This window comes from Hyla sarda, chromosome 6, assembly GCF_029499605.1.
Source record: "Hyla sarda isolate aHylSar1 chromosome 6, aHylSar1.hap1, whole genome shotgun sequence".
In the NCBI taxonomy this organism is placed as follows: Eukaryota; Metazoa; Chordata; class Amphibia; order Anura; family Hylidae; genus Hyla; species Hyla sarda.
The window spans coordinates 132774395-132794141 of NC_079194.1; positions in this window are offsets into that span (position 1 = coordinate 132774395).

Here is a 19747-nt window from a genome sequence, read left to right on the forward strand (position 1 = left end):
GATTTGTAAATTACTTCTATTAAAAAAAAATGTAATCCTTCTAGTACTTATCAGCTGCTGTATGATTCACAGGAACTTATTTTCTTTTTGAATTTCCTTTCTGCCTGACGACAGTGCTCTCTGCTGACACTTCTGTCCATTTTAGGAACTGTCCAGAGTAGGAGCAAATCCCCATAGAAAACCTATCCTGCTCTGTACAGTTCCTGACATGGACAGAGAGTCATGTGGTCAGACGGAAAGGAAATTAAAAAAGAAAATAACTTCCTGTGGATCATACAGCAGCTGATAAGTACTGGAACAAATAATATTTTTTTTAATAGAAGTAATTTACAAATCCCTTTCTGGCACCAGTTGATTAAGAAAAAAATGTTTCCCAGTGGAGTACCCATTAAAGTCACAATTGTCCAGAAAAGTATTCTAAGGCAATTACCAACACTATACTGGTACTGAAGCTAGAAAGTGTCCTGAATAGCTTAGCACGTTGTGTTGCTACATGGAAATGGAGAATTTCTGGGATCAAATCCTAATCAAGTGCTACACTTTTTAAAAGCTGTCTCCTGAACATATAGGTTTAACCTAGTAATACCCCTTGCACTGGATTAAAAACTGCAGTTATTTCCAATAGATTCTAAGGTCCAAGATTAACCATATATTTGGCTTTATCTTGCACATTTATTGGTTTTCAAGGAGCCCTGGAAAAAGATTTTATAAAATGAAAATTTGAAATAACCCAATACATTTCTGGCTCGGTTTCATAGAAAGTACTGGTAGCTGTAGAATTTTTGTGGCAAGCCACACTTTTTCCTCTACATGGAAAATAGGAGTTGCTTTCTGGTGTTTATAAGACACTTTGAAGTGATTCAATTGAAGATGAAGACTGGGTGAAGGCCTGTATTAGCACTGAAAGAACTTTTGTTGAGGTATGTGAGATATTAGATGCAACTCACCTGGGTAATGGGTAGTGTTTATCCTTAAAGAGAATGCCATACAAATGTGCAGAAACTTATAGGCCATTACTGCTACACTGGGAATCATGGGAAGAAAGAATATACAATGCAGCTTTTTCGTCACCTTTTTAGGAGCCTTTCCCTTCAAGTCAGGGTATCACTCCAACTAGTTGTCTTAGAAATTAACTGGGAACTGTGACTTGTGCGGCCGGGGTAACAGACCTCGGCGGCACGAGTTCCCAACAGGATCGCTGCATCAGTAATTCTGGTGGACCTGGGAAACGTTCCTTCAGGAGAGATCACTGGCTTGGTATACATTTCCAGTTAGTTCATAAGATTCTTAGGAAAAGCCTCCTGAAAAGGTGGCATGAGTGCTGCTTTGCATTTCCTTTCTTCAAGGAATACTTATGAAACATACTGTATAAGGTACTGTTCAAGAGTTCGGTTCTTTCAGTTAATGAAAACAGTTTATAAAAACAAATCTATTCCTATCTCCTGAGAAGAATATTTTCTATCATTTGGAAGTGTGCCTCAATCTGAAACCATCTGGAATCCCTAAAATTCCATGAAATTGTAATACTTCTCTAATCAGTTTAGCAATATGTTCCTCAGTGGGTCTCCCCTTAAAATGGTCAATCTCCCTGAGATGGTCTACAGCAAAAAGGATGGTGTCATTATTTTGAAAGGAGGTAGGTCAACCACGAAATCCATTGAAACTGAAAGTGAAGATGAAATGAAGAGGGGTTGTAGAAAAGCCAAAGTGGAATATGAGTTTTATTTTAAGCACAAAGCACACATGAAGTAATATTCTGTGTGCACCAGCTAAAGACAATTTCTATATATGGAATGGGATGTTTTCTTCATCTATCTATCTATACAAAAAACAGGAGAATGCAGCAGCACACTGCTAGCACAAAGATACAGATAAAACATGAAATGCTACACAGCTATAGTGCAAAAAATGAAAAAGTGAGGTACTTAGCTCACAATTTGGCGGCCAAATAGTTTGGACCATCCCACCACGGTAAGGTGACCTCATTGGTGACCTCATTTTTTCATTTTTTGCACTACAGCTGTATAGCATTTCATATTTTATCTGTATCTTTGTGCTAGCAGTGTGCTGCTGTATTCTCCTGTTTATGTATAATCAGCCTAGCAGCGTGCACCTGTATGCTAGGTCCATGCAGTAGTTTTGGTATCAGTAGTGCTGGCCAACTTATCCTTGTTTGTGTTATACATATGGGGGAGTGGCTGCCTCCATGTTGGCTCCTGCACCCCACCCACCTCTATTTGGTATGTATAAGGTGCTAGACGTCTCAGACCTTGCAATGCCTGTTAAACTGATTACACAGAGGCATATTCACAGTGTAGGGTCCATCCCAATGAGGTCACCTTACCGTGGTGGGATGGTCCAAACTATTTGGCCACCAAATTGTGAGCTAAGTACCTCACTTTTTCATTTTTTGCACTATAGCTGTATAGCATTTCATGTTTTATCTGTATCTTTGTGCTAGCAGTGTGCTGCTATATTCTCCTGTTTATGTATATTCAGCCTAGCAGCGTGCACCTGTATGCCAGGTCCATGCAGTAGTTTTGGTATCAGTAGTGCTGGCCAACTTATCCTTGTGTGTTTTTTCTATCTATCTATCTATCTATCTATCTATCTATCTATCTATCTATCTATCATCTAACATCATATTCATGAACCGAGAAGCCCCAGACAGCAGAAACCAAGCTCTGAGCATCCTTCATAACATTTATTCAACAAAGGATTGAGAAATAAGTTCTTGAGTCTTTCTTTAATGCCTAAATGTACAGCTAGCTTAGAATTCCAAACTAATTTTACAACATCAAGTTGTGCCATTTTTGGAACATACAATCAATGAAGTGACATCCCTCTCTGAAGGAGAGATTGACATTCCTCAGAGGATTACAAAGCAATGAGTCACTTTTATATCCTTCTTTACGTATACTCAAAAACTCTATTGAATTATATAAAATTGTACAGTTTGATCTGTTTTGATCTGATTTTTTCATCCAGGTTGACAAGGAACCACAAAATTATATTGAAAAAATATATTGTCTAGAGGATAGTTTGTTAGCAAGATGGGTAAATTCCACTTTACTATGACCTATAAGTATATTTACAGCATTGGCAGTACCTACAAAAACATGTTGTCTCTCTGAAAATGCACTTGCTAGTAGTTCTGTGCCTGTGATATCATATTGTTTTCAGATGAGAACTTAAGGATGAGTAAGAAAATAAGCACAATGATGCAACAACTTCTTGTCTTCTGGCTGCTAAAACAGGGCTGTCCCTACTGCAGAATCACATGCATCAACATGGACAGTTAAAGGTAACTCTAGATTTAGATAAAGTAATATGGGTGCTAATGCCAGGGGCCCTGAGCCTTTAGTGTAGGGCCACATGGGAGGTGCCTCCGTATCATAAAATAGGAGTACTTTGTGCTTGTTAGGGCAGTGGTACCATCTGCACCCCCACCCTTCTTATGTGTTACGTGGAGGGGTATGTTCCTACCTGTTGCTAGGCCATCTGTGTATTCGGGCACATTAGAGGTCTTTAAGGATTGGTCAGCTGTGGTTCGGGGTCAGCGTTCAGGAAGTCAAGCCCAGAAGAAGATTCCCCCACCCTCTCTCCCTTTGTTTTTGTCACGGTCCTTTTTGTTAAGAGGGGTGTCACCCAGCTGTTCTATTTATTATTGTGAAATGTTATAGTTACTTAAATTTTCTTAATAAAAAAGGACTGTGGCCTTTTCAATTCAACTTTGTGTTATTTTGGGATTATGGAGGCTAGCACTCCCATGTATAGAGGGACTTCAATGACATTATCTTGAGCTGCTAGTGTCCAAATAAAGCAAAGTAAAAGAAAGCAAAGTATTCTTGTTGAGTTAAATAATTGCTACAATGATCTTGCAAAAGTTTTCAATGAAAATTTAACAATGTATAAACCGTATCTGCTTTTGTCCAGTGTGCCGAAATTCTATCTGTACCATAAGAAGTGGCATGGTTGCCTGGAAAGGGGACATAGCTGTCCGAAAAAGAAGCGTGTTCTCATAACCCAGCCTATTTACTACTGAACCAACCCAAAATCCTGATTAATAAGATGGTCAGAGCTTTCCCATCTTGTGTGCCCTAAGGCTGGGTTCACATACCGTATGTTCGGCATCCAGCATAAGTGAACTCAGCCTAGACCTTGATGCATCCAATGACATAACTGATGCCAATGGGCATCAGTTGTCATCAGTTGTATCGTATCTGGCGTCCATTGTTTCTGGATGCCATGCTGCAGCAAGCTGTGTTCCCCAGTCCGGTGTGTCCAACCATCCGGCATCAAAATTGAGATGCTGGATGATTGTGAACTGTCCCATTCAAATGAATGGGATCAGTTCTAGCAGTAGTTTCCCTTCGGTGCACACCTGAGGGAAACTATGCTGGACACTGGACATATGTCAACCCAGCCTAATATAGTAAATAGATAGGACTAATGCAGATCTGAAACAATATTCTACACTAATAAAAGCTTAACACTCTTAGTAAATCAGGTCCAATGTCTCTGTACGGAGTCCTGAGGGTTGTCTTGCTTCATACTCAGGAGAAATATGACTTTTTTGAGATTATATAAATTTTTATGTGTGACATGAAAAGGCTATGGACTCAGTTGAAAAAGCATCTTTTTATATTTTATTTGTGCGTATTATTATACAAAAAAAAATTATCCATAAAACTATAAAAAATTAAATCTACAGACTCTGCAACTTGTTTTCAGAGCTTTATATTCTCTCCTACTTGTACAGCCTATATGATTCTCCCCTACAAGCCATTGTTTGGGCTCTCTTCTCTTGTTCCAGCCTGTATGAGCTGTCTTCCAAGGTTTCTCTCCCCATACCCTTAATCTTAGCTGGTGTGTAACTCACTCCCCATCTCTGCTGCTACTTCTAACACTGAAAGCAGAAAGTCTGTCTAATGGACTTATATTTCTTTAAGTAGCAAATATTTCCTCAAATAATGATTGGATTGTAAATCATAAGTCAAGGAACCCCCCAAAATAACTAGAAGTCTTGAAGAAGCACTCAGATGGGAGTAAAGTTATTATTATTATTTTTTTAATCAACTGGTGCCAGAAAGTTAAACAGATTTGTAAATTACTTCTATTTAAAAAGCCTAATCCTTCCAGTACGAATCAGCTGCTGTATACTCCCGAGGAAGTTCCTTTCTTTTTGAATTTCTTTTTTGTCTGACCACAGTGCTCTCAGCTGGCACCTCTGTCCATGTCAGGAACTGTCCAGAGCAGGAGCAAATCCCCATAGCAAACCTATACTGCTCTGGAATGTTCCTGAAACAGGTGGTGTCAGCAGAGAGCATTGTGGTCAGACTGGAAAGAACTACACAACTTCCTCTGGAGTATACAGCAGCTGATAAGTACTGGAAGGATTGACACCAGATGATTGACACCAGTTGATTTGAAAAAAGAAAAAAGGGTTTTCCACCAGAGCACCCCTTTAACCTCTTCATGATGATGAGAAATTTGCTGCACAAACAGTCCCCGATAATAGCGATTACCCATGAACTGTTTCCATGGCTACAGGGGCTGACTTTTTTAACAATAAAATGCTATTATTATAAACTATCACTATATCCATGACATTCCCACCAGCCCAGAGTCAAGTATAGCAGAATAAGAAATTCCAAGTGTTTTTGTGTATATGTGTATTGGCACCATAAATTGAACATTTATAGGGGAATTTAAATAAAGAAATGAATATATTTTAGTGCATCAGATAAGGTGTCTATAGTTTAATCTGTTTTAAATAATTAAAAAGTACTTTTCTACAGATCCTCTCCTTTTATGCTGTTGTAAGGGGTTTCCAAATTACCTAAATCTGCATAGGTTAAGATATAGTTTCAGTATTTTACTTAGTCTTCAGTTCTGATTGACTGAAAGAGAAAGTCAGATTATTTCCAAATGGCCGCAGTCTTTTCCTTCTTCTTTCAATAAGTCTCTAATCGATGTGGATGCACAATTGAATTAAGTTCCCAAAAGCTCTTCCTTCACTTGCTCTGAAAGCTTTCTCCGAATTGGGTCTTCTGGGTTACTGGATGGTGTCAACCACCCAGATATGAAATTCTTCTGTGTATTTGGTAATAGAGTGCACAATATGTAGTTTAGCTTTACATGTGACACAATGGTTTGGATCATCAAAAACTTGATTCATACTAGTGAGAAAGGCTTTCAGATCATGCTATGAATATGTGGCAGGTTCAGAGTTCAGTTCCAGAAAAAATGTGGCAGCAAGCATAGCCAAGTAACAGTCCAGCACAGTAGACCAATAAATGAAGGCTTTATTTCAAACAACCATATTACATCCATGTTTTACTGTGGACCGTAATACAGGACTAATAATGTATGAGGCTATTTATGTGGCCGTATAAAATTTATTTGCATTTTAAAAATGCACCATGTGCTACTTTCATCTGTTTTGCAGATAGAATACTTCCTTTAAGCCTATGGAGAGGGATTAAAATATAAACGCATTCCATAGTCTGTACTGCGTCTATATTTGGGTTTTTTTTTACATCTATTTTGCATCAGTTTTCTGAAGTGTAATTCAAATTCCCATCTAGAAGACATTCCATCAGTATTTACTGTGCAGAATATGGAACCAGTACTAAAAACATAGTAATGATATACTGATTTGTCTTTTCATCTGTAACATGTCCCTATTTTATATCCATGGTAGAGATATAAACGATCAAGTGGAAGAGGCCTAAAGCTAAGGTTTGGTCAGTCTGACACGTACAGATAAGCAGTAACAATTTGCTTGCGGCCTCCGAGACGTGCCCTGTTGTGACATCACGCCACGCCCACTCCATTCATGTCTGTGGGAGGGGGCGTGACGGCAGTCACGGCCCCTCCCATAGACATGACTGGAGGGGGCGTGGTGTGACGTCACGTATCGGAGGCAACGCCCGGCACAGAATGTACAGAGATCATTGGATAGGGGATAAGATGTATAAAGTCGAAATACCCCTTTAATTCAAGAATTAGTAGATCTTTGGATGCCATCACATATGTCCTGTGATCTTGCTCAGTACTGAGCCAGATCACTAGTCACAACTTATGCTATATCTCATGGCAAAGGGCATCAGTTGTAGCATGGTCTGGTACCCAATTTGTTCTGCAGGTTGGATAAGAAGACGCCAAATTAAACCGCACTGTCCCATTCAATTGAATGGAATCTGATCAATAAGCAGTTTGCCTCTGACACTTTTCCACACGCTCATGTGGAAGAGGCCTAAAGCTAAGGTTTGGTCAGAAGTGATCAAAGTCTAAAGTGTACAGATAAGCAGTAACAATTTGCTCGCTGCCTCTGAGACGTGCCCTGTTGGGACATCACGCCATGCCCACTCCATTCATGTCTATGGGAGGGGGCGTGACGGCACTCTATGGTGACTTCCTCAGTACTGAGACAGATCACTACTCACAACTTATGCTATATCTTGTGGCAAAGGGCATCAGTTGTAGCATGGTCAGGTACCCAATTTTTTCTGCAGGTTGGATAAGAAGATGCCGAATTAACCCGCACTGTCCCATTAAATTGAATGGGATCTGATCAATGCTCAGTTTCCCTCTGACGATTTTCCACAGCGCCAGAGAAAAACTATTCTGGATCACTGGACATATGTGATGACACCTAAGTATTCTATTTATCTCAACAAGCAGTGCTGATACCTGAAACAGGAGAGTAACCGGAAATATTATCCTGACAATTTATCTTGTCAGGATAATATAAGAAGCTCAGATCATGATCATTTTCTATGCAATGAATTTGTAGATGAATTGGTCCCATTAAGTAAACAGACAGGATGATGGGAGATTATGGAAGATTGAATGGAAGGAATTTGCATTCTGCTGAGAGATAAAACAGTTGCTGTGTCCCCCACTGTGTGTTAACCTCCCAGTGCCAGGCTATGGCAATATAGCATTGTGGGCATGCCTGAGAGCAGCGACATCCCTGACATGACTGCTGTTTATTATAATTTGTGATTGGCATAAGCTATAATACACATCCTTTGAATGGAGAGCAGGTGCAGAATCCACAGGTGCCAGGCGCTTCATTGTAGCCGTTAATAGTTATTTGTCTGCTAATATCACAATGTGTTGGCAGAAATACCTGCAGTTATCCACAGTTTTCACTCTGCTGCCTCGCTTAAGTGCCTTGAGGACACTTGAAGAGACAAACTGCACATTTTCTTTTGTATTTAGGACAAAATACCATCACTGCCAACTACATAAAACAACACAGAGGTATCATGGAAAAAACAGCGCGGCCTTGAGCTTCTGCAACAAACCAAATAAAGGTCTTTACATTTCCAGTGCTCTTATGATACAATGTTCCTTTATCAATTTCTCTTAAGCCTATGTTTTAGGGTTTGTATAAAAATTGCCAAGTGCCCATGCTGCATGGCACTTGCTGTATATTTACAAAAAGTGGATACACCGCTTAAGCTCAACCTCTTCAGTCTTTATGTGCGGTACAGAAAGTCAGCCTCTCAGCTTCTATTCTTCAAGATAGGAGCCACAGAAAACTGCCCTGTGCAACGATCTTTTGCACAAATGAGTGAGCAGGGTGTACGTTATTGTGTGCCGCTATAGTGTGACGGTTACATTTGTAAGTACTTACATTCCACAAGAACTATACAGAAAGTTTGGCTAGTTCAGGTGAGTTGTCAATGGGGGCACAGAAGGGTGATGTTGGGTGGTAGTGGGGGAGCAAGTTTGAGGAACAGCAGCTCGCCTATTTTCTACATAACTCTCCCCTTGAGGTATTACTTTAGGAGAGCAACTGATGTACTTTAGGAGAGCAACTGTCTGACCCAGCACACTGAGGGTCTATTCACACGGCAGAATTTCCGCTTACAGAATTCCGCCTCAAATTAAAGCCCATAAACTTCTATGGGATTCCGCACTCCCATTCACACTTCAGAATTTCCACTTGCGGAATTCTGCAAGTGGAGATTCTAAAGTGTGAATGGGAGTGCGGAATCCCATAGAAGTCTATGGGCTTTAATTTGAAGCGGAATTCCGCTTGCAGAAATTCTTCCGTGTGAATAGACCCTTACAAATCACTCATGTGTGCCAGTCCAGGTGGATGCTGTGTAAGCTGCATTCTTAAACTGAGACCACAATATATGTCTTGTTAAGAAAGCAGCTTATGTGGAGTGTGTGAAGAGTAGTGATGTCGCGAACATAAAATTTTCCGCCAATGACTTCAATGGGCATGCAAATTTTAACCCCTTAAGGACCGGGGTTTTTTCCGTTTTTGCATTTTCGTTTTTTGCTCCTTGCCTTTAAAAAATCATAACTCTTTCAATTTTGCACCTAAAAATCCATATGATGGCTTATTTTTTGCACCACCAATTCTACTTTGTAATGACATCAGTCATTGTGCCCAAAAATCTACGGTGAAAAGGGAAAAAAAATCATTGTGAGACAAAATTGAAAAAAAAAAACGCCATTTTGTAACTTTTGGGGGCTTCCGTTTCTACGTAGTACATTTTTCGGTAAAAATGACACCTTACCTTTATTCTGTAGGTCCATATGATTAAAATGATACCCTACTTATACAGGTTTGAATTTGTCGCACTTCTGGAAAAAATCATAACTTCATGCAGAAAAATTTATACGTTTAAAATTGTCATCTTCTGACCCCTATAACTTTTTTATTTTTCCGTGTATGGGGCGGTATGAGGGCTCATTTTTTGCGCCGTGATCTGAAGTTTTTAACGGTACCATTTTTACATTGATAGGACTTATTGATCGCTTTTTATTCATTTTTTCATGATATAAAAAGTGACCAAAAATGCACTATTTTGGACTTTGGAATTTTTTTGCGCGCACGCCATTGACCGTGCGGTTTAATTAACGATATATTTTTATAATTCGGACATTTCCGCACGCGGCGATACCATTTATGTTTATTTTTATTTTTATTTACACTGTGTTTTTTCTTTTATGGGAAAAGGGGGGTGATTCAAACTTTTAATAGGGAAGGGGTTAAATGATGTTTATTCACTTTTTTTTTGCACTTTTTTTTTGCAGTGTTATAGGTCCCATAGGGACCTATAACACTGCACACACTGATCTTTTACATTGATCACTGGTTTCTCATAAGAAACCAGTGATCGATGATTCTGCCGCATGACTTCTCATGCCTGGATCTCAGGCACTGAGCTGTCATTCGGCGATCGGACAGCGAGGAGGCAGGTAGGGGCCCTCCCGCTGTCCTGTCAGCTGTTCGGGATGCCGCGATTTCACCGCGGCTATCCCGAACAGCCCACTGAGCTAGCCGGCATGCTTTCGGTTTCACTTTAGACGCGGCGTTCAACTTTGAACGCCGCGTCTAAAGGGTTAATAGCGCGCGGCACAGCGATCAATGCCGCGCGCTATTAGCCACGGGTCCCGGCCGTTGTTAGAGGCCGGGCCCGAACCGCTATGACGCGGGGCCACGCCGTGGCCCCGCGTTATAGATCGGGAGTGGACACATGACGTTCCAGTACGTCATGTGTCCTTAAGGGGTTAAAACCCACAGGGACTCTTTCTGGCCACAATTACATAGTTAGTACGGTCGAAAAAAGACATATGTCCATCAAGTTCAACCAGGAAATTAAAGGGTAGGGGTGTGGCGCGATATTGGGGAAGGGATGGGATTTTATATTGCTTCATAAGCATTAATGTTATTTTGTTCCAGGAATGTATCTAATCCTGTTTTAAAGCTGTTAATTTTTCCTGCTGTGACCAGTTCCTGAGGTAGACTGTTCCATAAGTTCACAGTTCTTATGGTAAAGAAGGCGTGTCGCCCCTTGAGAGTAAACTTTTTCTTCTCCAGACGGAGGGAGTGCCCCCTCGTCCTTTGGGGGGGGGGGGGGGTTAACCTGGAACAGTTTTTCTCCATATTTTTTGTATGGGCCATTAATATACTTATATACGTTTATCATATCCCCCCTAAAACGTCTCTTCTCAAGACTAAACAATTGTAACTCCTTTAATCGCTCCTCATAGCTAAGATGTTCCATGCCCCATATTAGTTTAGTCTGCACCCTTTCCAGCTCCACAGTGTCCCTTTTATGTACAGGCGACCAAAACTGAACAGCATATTCCAGGTGAGGCCGTACCAATGCTTTATAAAGGGGGAGTATTATGTCCCTGTCCCTTGAGTCCATGCCTCTTTTGATACATGACAATATCCTGCCGGCTTTGGAAGCAGCAGCCTGACATTGCATGCTATTCTGTAGTCTGTGATCCACAAGTACACCCAGATCCTTCTCTACCAGTGACTCTGCCAGTTTAATCCCCCCTAAGACATACGACGCATGCAGGTTATTAGTACCCAGATGCATAACTTTACATTTATCCACATTGAACCTCATTTGCCAAGTGGATGCCCAGACACTTAGTCTATCCAAGTCATCTTGTAACCTATACACATCCTCTATAGACTGTACCATGCTACAAAGCTTGGTGTCATCTGCAAAGATAGAAACAGAGCTGTTAATGCCATCCTCTATAGTGATTTAAAAGTTGTTTCAAGGGGACTAACACCTGGACTGTGGCGTGTCGGAGTGGGATCCATGGCAAAACTCCCATGGAAAATTACATAGTTGATGCAGAGTCTGGTTTTAATCCATAAAGGGCATAAATCACACCTATTATTCCTAAATGGTTTGGAATAACGTGCTTTAGCCCCCTTTAGGAATCACATAGTTAGATTCCCCCCTTTAGACAGCACATAGATTCCCCCATAGTTAGAGCCCCCCTTTAGGCAGCACATAGTGGGATTTGAACCCAAGACCCCAGTGCTGCAAGTCAGCAGTGCTAACCTCTGAGCCACCATGCTACCCTTACCATACATCTAATATGCACGGTTGCTAAAATTGACAGAGATGTCAGCAGAGAGTACCAGAAAAATTAGGCATGTACACATGGCTCAAAAATTTAGTATTTGGTGCAGCCGCAGCTGTAGCAGCGCCCAGAAAAATTGCAGCAGCATAAAAAGTGCAGCACCAGAGGCCAGAAAAATTAGGCATGTACACATGGCTGAAAAATAAGAACAAGCACATATCCAAGAGTCCAGAAGACTCTATAATTCAGGACGGAGAAACAGGTAAAGAAATTCTTTTCTAAATAAAATTTTTCATCAAATAAAGAAACAGAGTTCATCCCTCTCTGTATTTTATTTTTGAAAATTTAAGTTTAAAAATCACACGCAACAAGCGTTCCTTGGTGTAATGGTTAGTACTCTGGAAAATTCAAGTTAAAATGATCAGAAAGTCCAAGGAAATGATCCAGGACGGTGAAAATCACAGAGAAATCCTTTTCAAAATAAAATTTTTCATCAAATCAAGATGAAAGCAGCGGCCAGAAAAATTGTAGCAGCGGAAAAAGTGCAGCACCAGAGGCCAGAAAAATTAGGCATGTACACATGGCTGAAATATAAGAACAAGCGCATATCCAAGAGTCCAGAAGACTCTATAATGCAGGACGGAGAAACAAAGAAATTATTTTCTAAATAACATTTTTCATCAAATAAAGAAACAGAGTTGTTCCCTCTCTGTATTTTACTTTTGAAAATTTAAAGTAAAAATTAAACGCAACAAGCGTTCCTTTGTATAATGGTTAGTACTCTTGAAAATTCAAGTTTAAATTATCATAAAGTCAAGAAGACTCTATAATGCAGCACGGTGGTGCGGTGTGACTCTCTGCTTTGAGGCAAGTCAACCCCAAGATGGCGTGACACTGCCGTATCAGGGATGTGGAATAGCACCTGGGGAGCTGGGGGGGGGGGGGGGGTGCCGGTGATGTGGAGCAAGATGCAGCAGTGGAAGAGGACTCGGCCGAGGAGGTTATGGAAGAGGATGGAGTAGGAGGAGTAGAGGAGGTAGCAGCAGGCCTGCCTGCAAGTCGTGGCGGTGTCACCAACTCCTCTGCAGAGCCACGCATTCCATGCTTGGCAGCCGTCACCAGGTTTACCCAATGCACAGTGTAGGTGATATACCTGCCCTGACCATGCTTTGCAGACCAGGTATCAGTGGTCAGATGGACCCTTGCCCCCCTGGTCAGATGGACCGTGCCAGACATGCCATAATTTCCTTTTGCACAATGGAGTAAAGGTTGGGGATTGCCTTTTGTGCAAAAATATTTTGTCCGGGTACCTTCCACTGCGGTGTCCCAATGGCTACACATTTTTTTTAAAGGCCTCAGACTCCACCAGCTTGTATGGTAAAAGCTGGTGGGCTAGCAGTTCCGACAAGCCAGCTGTCAGACGCCGGGCTAGGGGGTTACTTTGAGAAATTGTCTTCTTGCGCTCAAACATCTCCTTGACAGACACCTGACTGTGGGCAGATGAGCAGGAACTGATCAAGGTGAGAGACGGAGAGGCGGATGGTTGAGAGGGGGCAAGGAGGGCAGCAGTGGTTGACCTGGCTGAAGATGCTGGACCTGGAGGAGGATGGCGGCTTTGACTTTGTGTGCTGCTTGTACTGACGTGTTGATCCCATAGGCGTTTGTGATGTGACATCATGTGCCTTCGCAAAGCAGTTGTGCCTAGGTGGGTGTTGGACTTCCCACGACTCAGTTTCTTCTAGCACAGGTTGCAAATGGCCTCGCTGTTGTCAGAGGCAGACACACAAAAAAAATGCCACACTTCTGAGCTCTGCGATGACGGCATTCTGGTGGTGGCAACAGCATGCGTTGATTGGCATCCCGTCTGGCTGACCCCGAGTGCCGATGCATGCTGTCTAACTGTGCCACTAGCTCCTTGCGACAACCTCCCCCTGCTTCCAACTCATCTCCTCCTCCTCTCTGTCTCCCCATCTGAACTTTCCCCCTCTTCTTCTCTTCTTGCGGGCACCCACGTGGCATCCACAGACACATCGTCATCATCACCACCTTCACCGCTATCTGACACCTCAAGAAAGGAAGCAGCAACGGGTACAACATCATCATCACACCGTACGTCCATGTGTGTAATGCTGCCTGACTGAGACATATCCCTGTTATCTACATCCTCTGGCAATAATGGTTGTGCATCACTTATGTCTTCAAACTGATGTGTAAATAACTCCTCTGACGGATCAAGTAAAGCTGCTGTGGTGCTAGTGTTGGTGGTGGCGGCAGGCGGGCAAGTGGTAGCATGAGAGGTGCCCGAAGCTAAGCTAGAGGAGGAGAAGGACGGTACGTTAAGGTTCCGAATAGAAGCTTTAGTAGTAGATTGGGTGTCTTGTGATAGCCAGTCAACTAAGTCCTCAGAACTTTGGGGGTTCAGGGTACATGGCCTCTGAACACTGGCCATTCTAGGGCCAAAGGGAATCCCAGCACCACGACGGCCCCTACGGGGCAGCCTTCCTCTGCCTGTAATTTTTTTGTTTAAATTTGCACAAGTGTCACACCTAATGTGATTTGCACTAGGGTGACACAATTTTCCCTGCAGGCAAAAAAATGGCAACTGGGACGTGAACTGACAGTGACGACTGATTTTATTTAACAGACAAAAAAGTTTTTTTTTTTTTTAAATTTGACCAACTGTCCCACCTAATGTGATTTGCACTAGTGTGACAATGAGCAAAAAAGCTTGCCAGCAGAGTTCCACTTTTAAGCAGTGGTCCCCAACCAGGGTGCCTCCAGCTGTTTCAAAACATACGGACTGATATATTTCAGCCCTTTGAATACTGTAGTAGTTAGTTGCTTTAAAGAAAAAGTTTGCCAGCGGAGTTCCCCTTTTAAGCAGTGGTCCCCAACCAGAGTGCCTCCAGCTGTTGCAAAACACACGGACTGATATATTTCAGCCCTTTGAATACTGTAGTAGTTAGTTGCTTTAAAGAAAAAGTTTGCCAGCGGAGTTCCCCTTTTAAGCAGTGGTCCCCAACCAGGGTGCCTACAGCTGTTGCAAAACACACGGACTGATATCTTTCAGCCCTTTAAATACTGTAGTAGTTAGTTGCTTGAAGGAACTTAAGTTTGATTCTGGAGTACCCCTTTTATCCAGCGGTTCCCTCCAAACCAAGACTGATATCTTTCAGCCCTAAAAAGGGCTTTTTTGGGTGCTGTCCTTAAAGTAGATGTTACACTAGTGCTTTAGGAGTAAACTGGACCCTGAATACACCACCTAGCAGCAACCTAGCTATTGCTTTCCCTATACAGCAGGAGCAGCTTCTCAAACCCTCCACTTCCTAAGCCTGCAGCATGCTGAATGAGGCTAAAATGGTGTCTGTGCAAGAGGTAGGAGGGTCTGGAAGGGAGGGACTGATGCTGATTGGCTGTAATTTGTCTGCTGACTCTGACTCACAGGGCCAAAGTTTACTGCAATGTTAAAGTATAGGGGGCGGATCGAACTTCACATATGTTCGCCCGGCGATGCGAACGCGAACATGCGAAATTCGCTGGGAACTGCTCTCCGGCGAACAATTCGCGACATCTCTAGTGAAGAGAAAAGCTACAAAAGAGCGTACGAAAGTACATTTTATTTTTTACTTTGCAGTGGTCAGGGATTTATCAAGTGCGAAAGTTGCACAAAAAGTTGCAAGCTCTCAAAAACTGCGTAAATGTAGGCCAGCCCAGAATTGGCTTACAAAATAGCTTTTGAGAGCAAATTTTATATTTCCTGCTTGCAGCCGAGATCATAGCTCCAGCGGGAAATATTTTGCAACTGTACAAAGGAGCCCGGGCTGGCATCACTCTGCAGCCGCCCGGCTCTGTCTGAGTCTAACCCTGCTACTTTAACATAATGACATCCCCCCTTGTCTCCCATCCATCTGCGCCTTGTCTGCTACCTGTTGCAAGATTACAACTCCCAGCATGTCCATACAGTGAGGGCATGATGGGAGTTGTAGTATTGTAGCAGGCGGACAATGTGCAGCGCGGACGGGTGGAAGACAAGGGGAGGGGGGTTATGTAAAGTGTCCCCATCCCCATCATTATAATAGCGTAGCAGGGATAGAATAAGAGGAACCCGGGCTCCTTTTAACATACCTCGGCGCCGTGGAGTTTCTAATTCCCCTACTGAAATTTCATATTTCCCACTGGGTCCCGTGATTGGCCAGGACCGAGCAGACAATCACGGAACCCGGCAGTAAATTTTATCTTACAGTAGGGACTAAAAACTCTGCGATGTTAAAAGGAGCCCGGGCGAGCATCAGTCTGCAGCCGACCGGGCTCCTTATATATCCTGCGGCGCCATGGTAAGGAGCTAGCCTCACTTCAGCCCCCCTGAAGTTAGGGCTGACATAACTCTCCAGCCGCCCGGGACTCCCACAGCCGTTCAGGGAGATGTGTAGGTGCCATCCCTGCCATCCCTCAGCACTGCGGTACACGCCGAGAGATGGCAGGGATGGCTTCTGCACATCTCCCTGCCCGGCTGGCTGCAGTCCCGGGCGGCTGCAAAGTTATGTCAGCCCGGGCTCCATACCACAGCGCCACGGAGTTTAGTGTAATTTCTAATTTCCCGCTGGGTCCAGTGTCACGTGACCCGGCAGGAAATATGAAATTACAGTGATTCTCTGATCACTGCAACCAGGGAGCGGAGCGCATTACCACCCGCTTCCCTGGCTGGCACGACTACAACTCCCAGCATGTTCCTACAGTAAGGACATGCTGGGAGTTGTAGTCAGGTGGTGCAGGAGATCGTCACCCCCCCCCCCACTACAACTCCCAGCATGTCCTTACTATGAGGACATGCTGGGAGTTGTGGTTGTACGCCAGGGGGCAGGTGACAGGCTTGTCATCCGCCCCCTACAACTCCCAGCATGTGCTTACTGTAAGGGCATGCTGGGAGTTGTAAGGGGGGGGGGGGTGACAAGCCTGTCACCTGCCCCCTGCCGCACAATTATAACTCCCAGCATGTCCTTACAGTAAGGACGTGCTGGGAGTTGTAGTCATGTGGTGCGGGAGATTGTCACCCCCCCCCCCACTACAACTCCCAGCGTATCCTTACTGTAAGGACATGCTGGGAGTGCGGCAGGGGGCAGGTGACAGGCTTGTGACCCGCCCCCCCTACAACTCCCAGCATGTCCTTACTGTAAGGGCATGCTGGGAGTTGTAGTTGTGCGGCAGGGGGCAGGTGACAGGCTTGTCACCCCCCCCCCTTTACAATTCCCAGCATACTTTTACAGTAAGGACATGCTGGGAGTTGTAGGGGAGCGGGTGACAAGCCTGTCACCTGTGCCCTGCTGCACAACTACAAGTTGTAATGGGGGGGGGGGGGTGACAATCTCCCACACCATATGACTACAACTCCCAGCATGCCCTTACTGTAAGGACATGTTGGGAGTTGTAGTTGTGCGGCAGGTGACAGGCTTGTCACCCGCTCCCCTACAACTCCCAGCATGCCCTTACAGTAGGGATATGCTAGGAGTTGTGGTCATGTGGTGCGGGAGATTGTTCCCCCCCACTGCAACTCCCAGCATATCCTTACTGTAAGGGCATGTTAGGAGTTGTAGTCATGCGCGGGCAGGTGACAATAAATGTATTAACCTATTTTTTTTTCTCATTTCAGATCCATGTATCCTGTGAACTTCTTCGGATTCAGTGGACTGCTTCGATGACCAGCTTTTTTTAAATCTGTTATTAAATGTTAATAAAATGGTTAACGAGGGCTTGTAGGGGAGTGCTTTTGGAATAATTTTTTTTGAAACGTGTTGTGTTTTTTTAATTTACTTGACAGGCTTAGTAGTGGAAGTTGTCTAATAGACAGAATCCTTTACTAAGCCTGGGCTTAGTGATAGCCCCAAAACAGCTAGCACTAACCTCCAATTATTACCCCGGTACCCACCGGCACAGGGATGCCGGGAAGAGCCAGTACCAACAGACTGAGAGCATCAAATATGGCTGGGGAGGGCCAGTGGTCTTTGCCCACCCTGGTAACGTCAGGCTGTTGCTGCTTGTTGGTATTTGGCTGAAAATAAAAATAGGGGGAACCCTATGCATCTTTTTTTTACATATTTTTTTACATATACAGATTCCCTCTATTTTAATTTTTATCCAAATACCAACCAAGCAGCAACAGCCTGACTTTACCAGGGTGGGCAAAGACCACTGGTCCTCCCCAGCCTAAATAACACCAGCCTGTTACCTAGGCCCAGGAGCACCATATTTGATGCTCCGGGCCTGTTGGTACCGGCTCCTCTCGGCAGCCCTGTTGCGGTGGGTACCGGGGTAATAATTGGGGGTTAGCGCTAGCTGTTTTGGGGGCTAATGCTAAGCCTCAGCTTAATAATGGACTCTGTCTATAATACAGCTACCACTACAAACCTGTCAAGTAAATTTAAAAAAACAACACGTTTAAAAAAAAAATTATTCCAAAAAAACACTCCCCCAAAAGTCCTCATTAACCATTTTATTAACATTAAACAAAAAAATGCTGATAACTGTACTCCACTGAATCTAAAGTAATCCACAAGATACACAGATCTGAAATGAGAAGAAAAAAAATGAGTTAGTACATTTAGGGGAAAAAACATATATATATATATATATATATATATATATATATATATATATATATCACACATTTTTTTCAAAGATGCAAATTTGTGTTCTGAAGTCATTTATTGGTTTTTGCTTATACGTGCTAAAAAGAATGGTATTCAAAAGTGATTTATTGTTTTTTGCCTATGTGGAGTGGGGTGTCCAGTGTGTTTGTTCTATGTCCCAGTATGAACAGTGTCCTATGTTCTTGATCAGTTTAGTATCTAGCTTTCAGTTCTTCTTCTCATCCCCTGCAATTCCTGGTTTCTGCTGTTTACCTGTTGAATACCTAGTCTAGTTCATTTTATTTATGTCTGACGTTTATCTGGATTCCGGTTCGTGAACTGTTTATACACTATATTCTGCCCTGTTAGTATTTGTATCCTGTCTGGTATATCTGGTTGCCTGGTAGCTTTCCATTTCTGTTTCTGGCCTGTGACCGACTATGTATATTTTTTGTTTTTTTTCGCCACTGTTCTATAGCGCAGGGAGGTACCAGCTCCAAGTTGTCAATTCACTGCTTATGGTGTATGGGCAAGTAGGCAGGGAGAGTGTTACTAGGGACAGCTTAGGGCACACTCACCCTGTCCAACCAGTCAGTCATGACAGTCACAGAGCATATTAACCTGCTAAAAGAGGCCCCTGCCAATACTGAATATCAATGCCTTGAAGAAGTATGCTTAATGTACAACAATGTTAAAGGGGTACTCCGCCCCTAGCATCTTATCCCCTATCCAAAGGATAGGGGATAAGATGTCAGATCGCGGGGGTCCCGCCGCTGGGGACCCCCGGGATCTCTCCTGCAGCACCCCGCTATCATTACTGCATAGAGCAAACTCGCTCTGTGCGTAATGATGGGCAAACAGGGGCTGGAGCATTGTGACGTCACGGCTCAGACCCCTCGTGACGTCACGGCCTACCCCCTAAATACAAGTCTATGGGAGGGGGCATGGCGGCCATAACGCCCCCTCCCCTAGACTTGCATTAAGGGGGCGGGCCGTGATGGCACCAGGGAGCGGGGCCGTAACATCACCGTGACAGCTCCGACCCCTGTATCACTGGTCATTATGCACAGAGAGGGTATGCTCTGTGCTGTAATGATAGCAAGGTGTTGCAGCGGAGATCCCTGGGGTCCCCAGCGGCAGGGCCCCCACGATCTGACATCTTATCCCCTATCCTTTGGATAGAGGCGGAGTACCCCTTTAAGGTAAATGGAACATGGGAAAGTAGCATCCACATGACTGCCCCAAGGTTTCCCAAA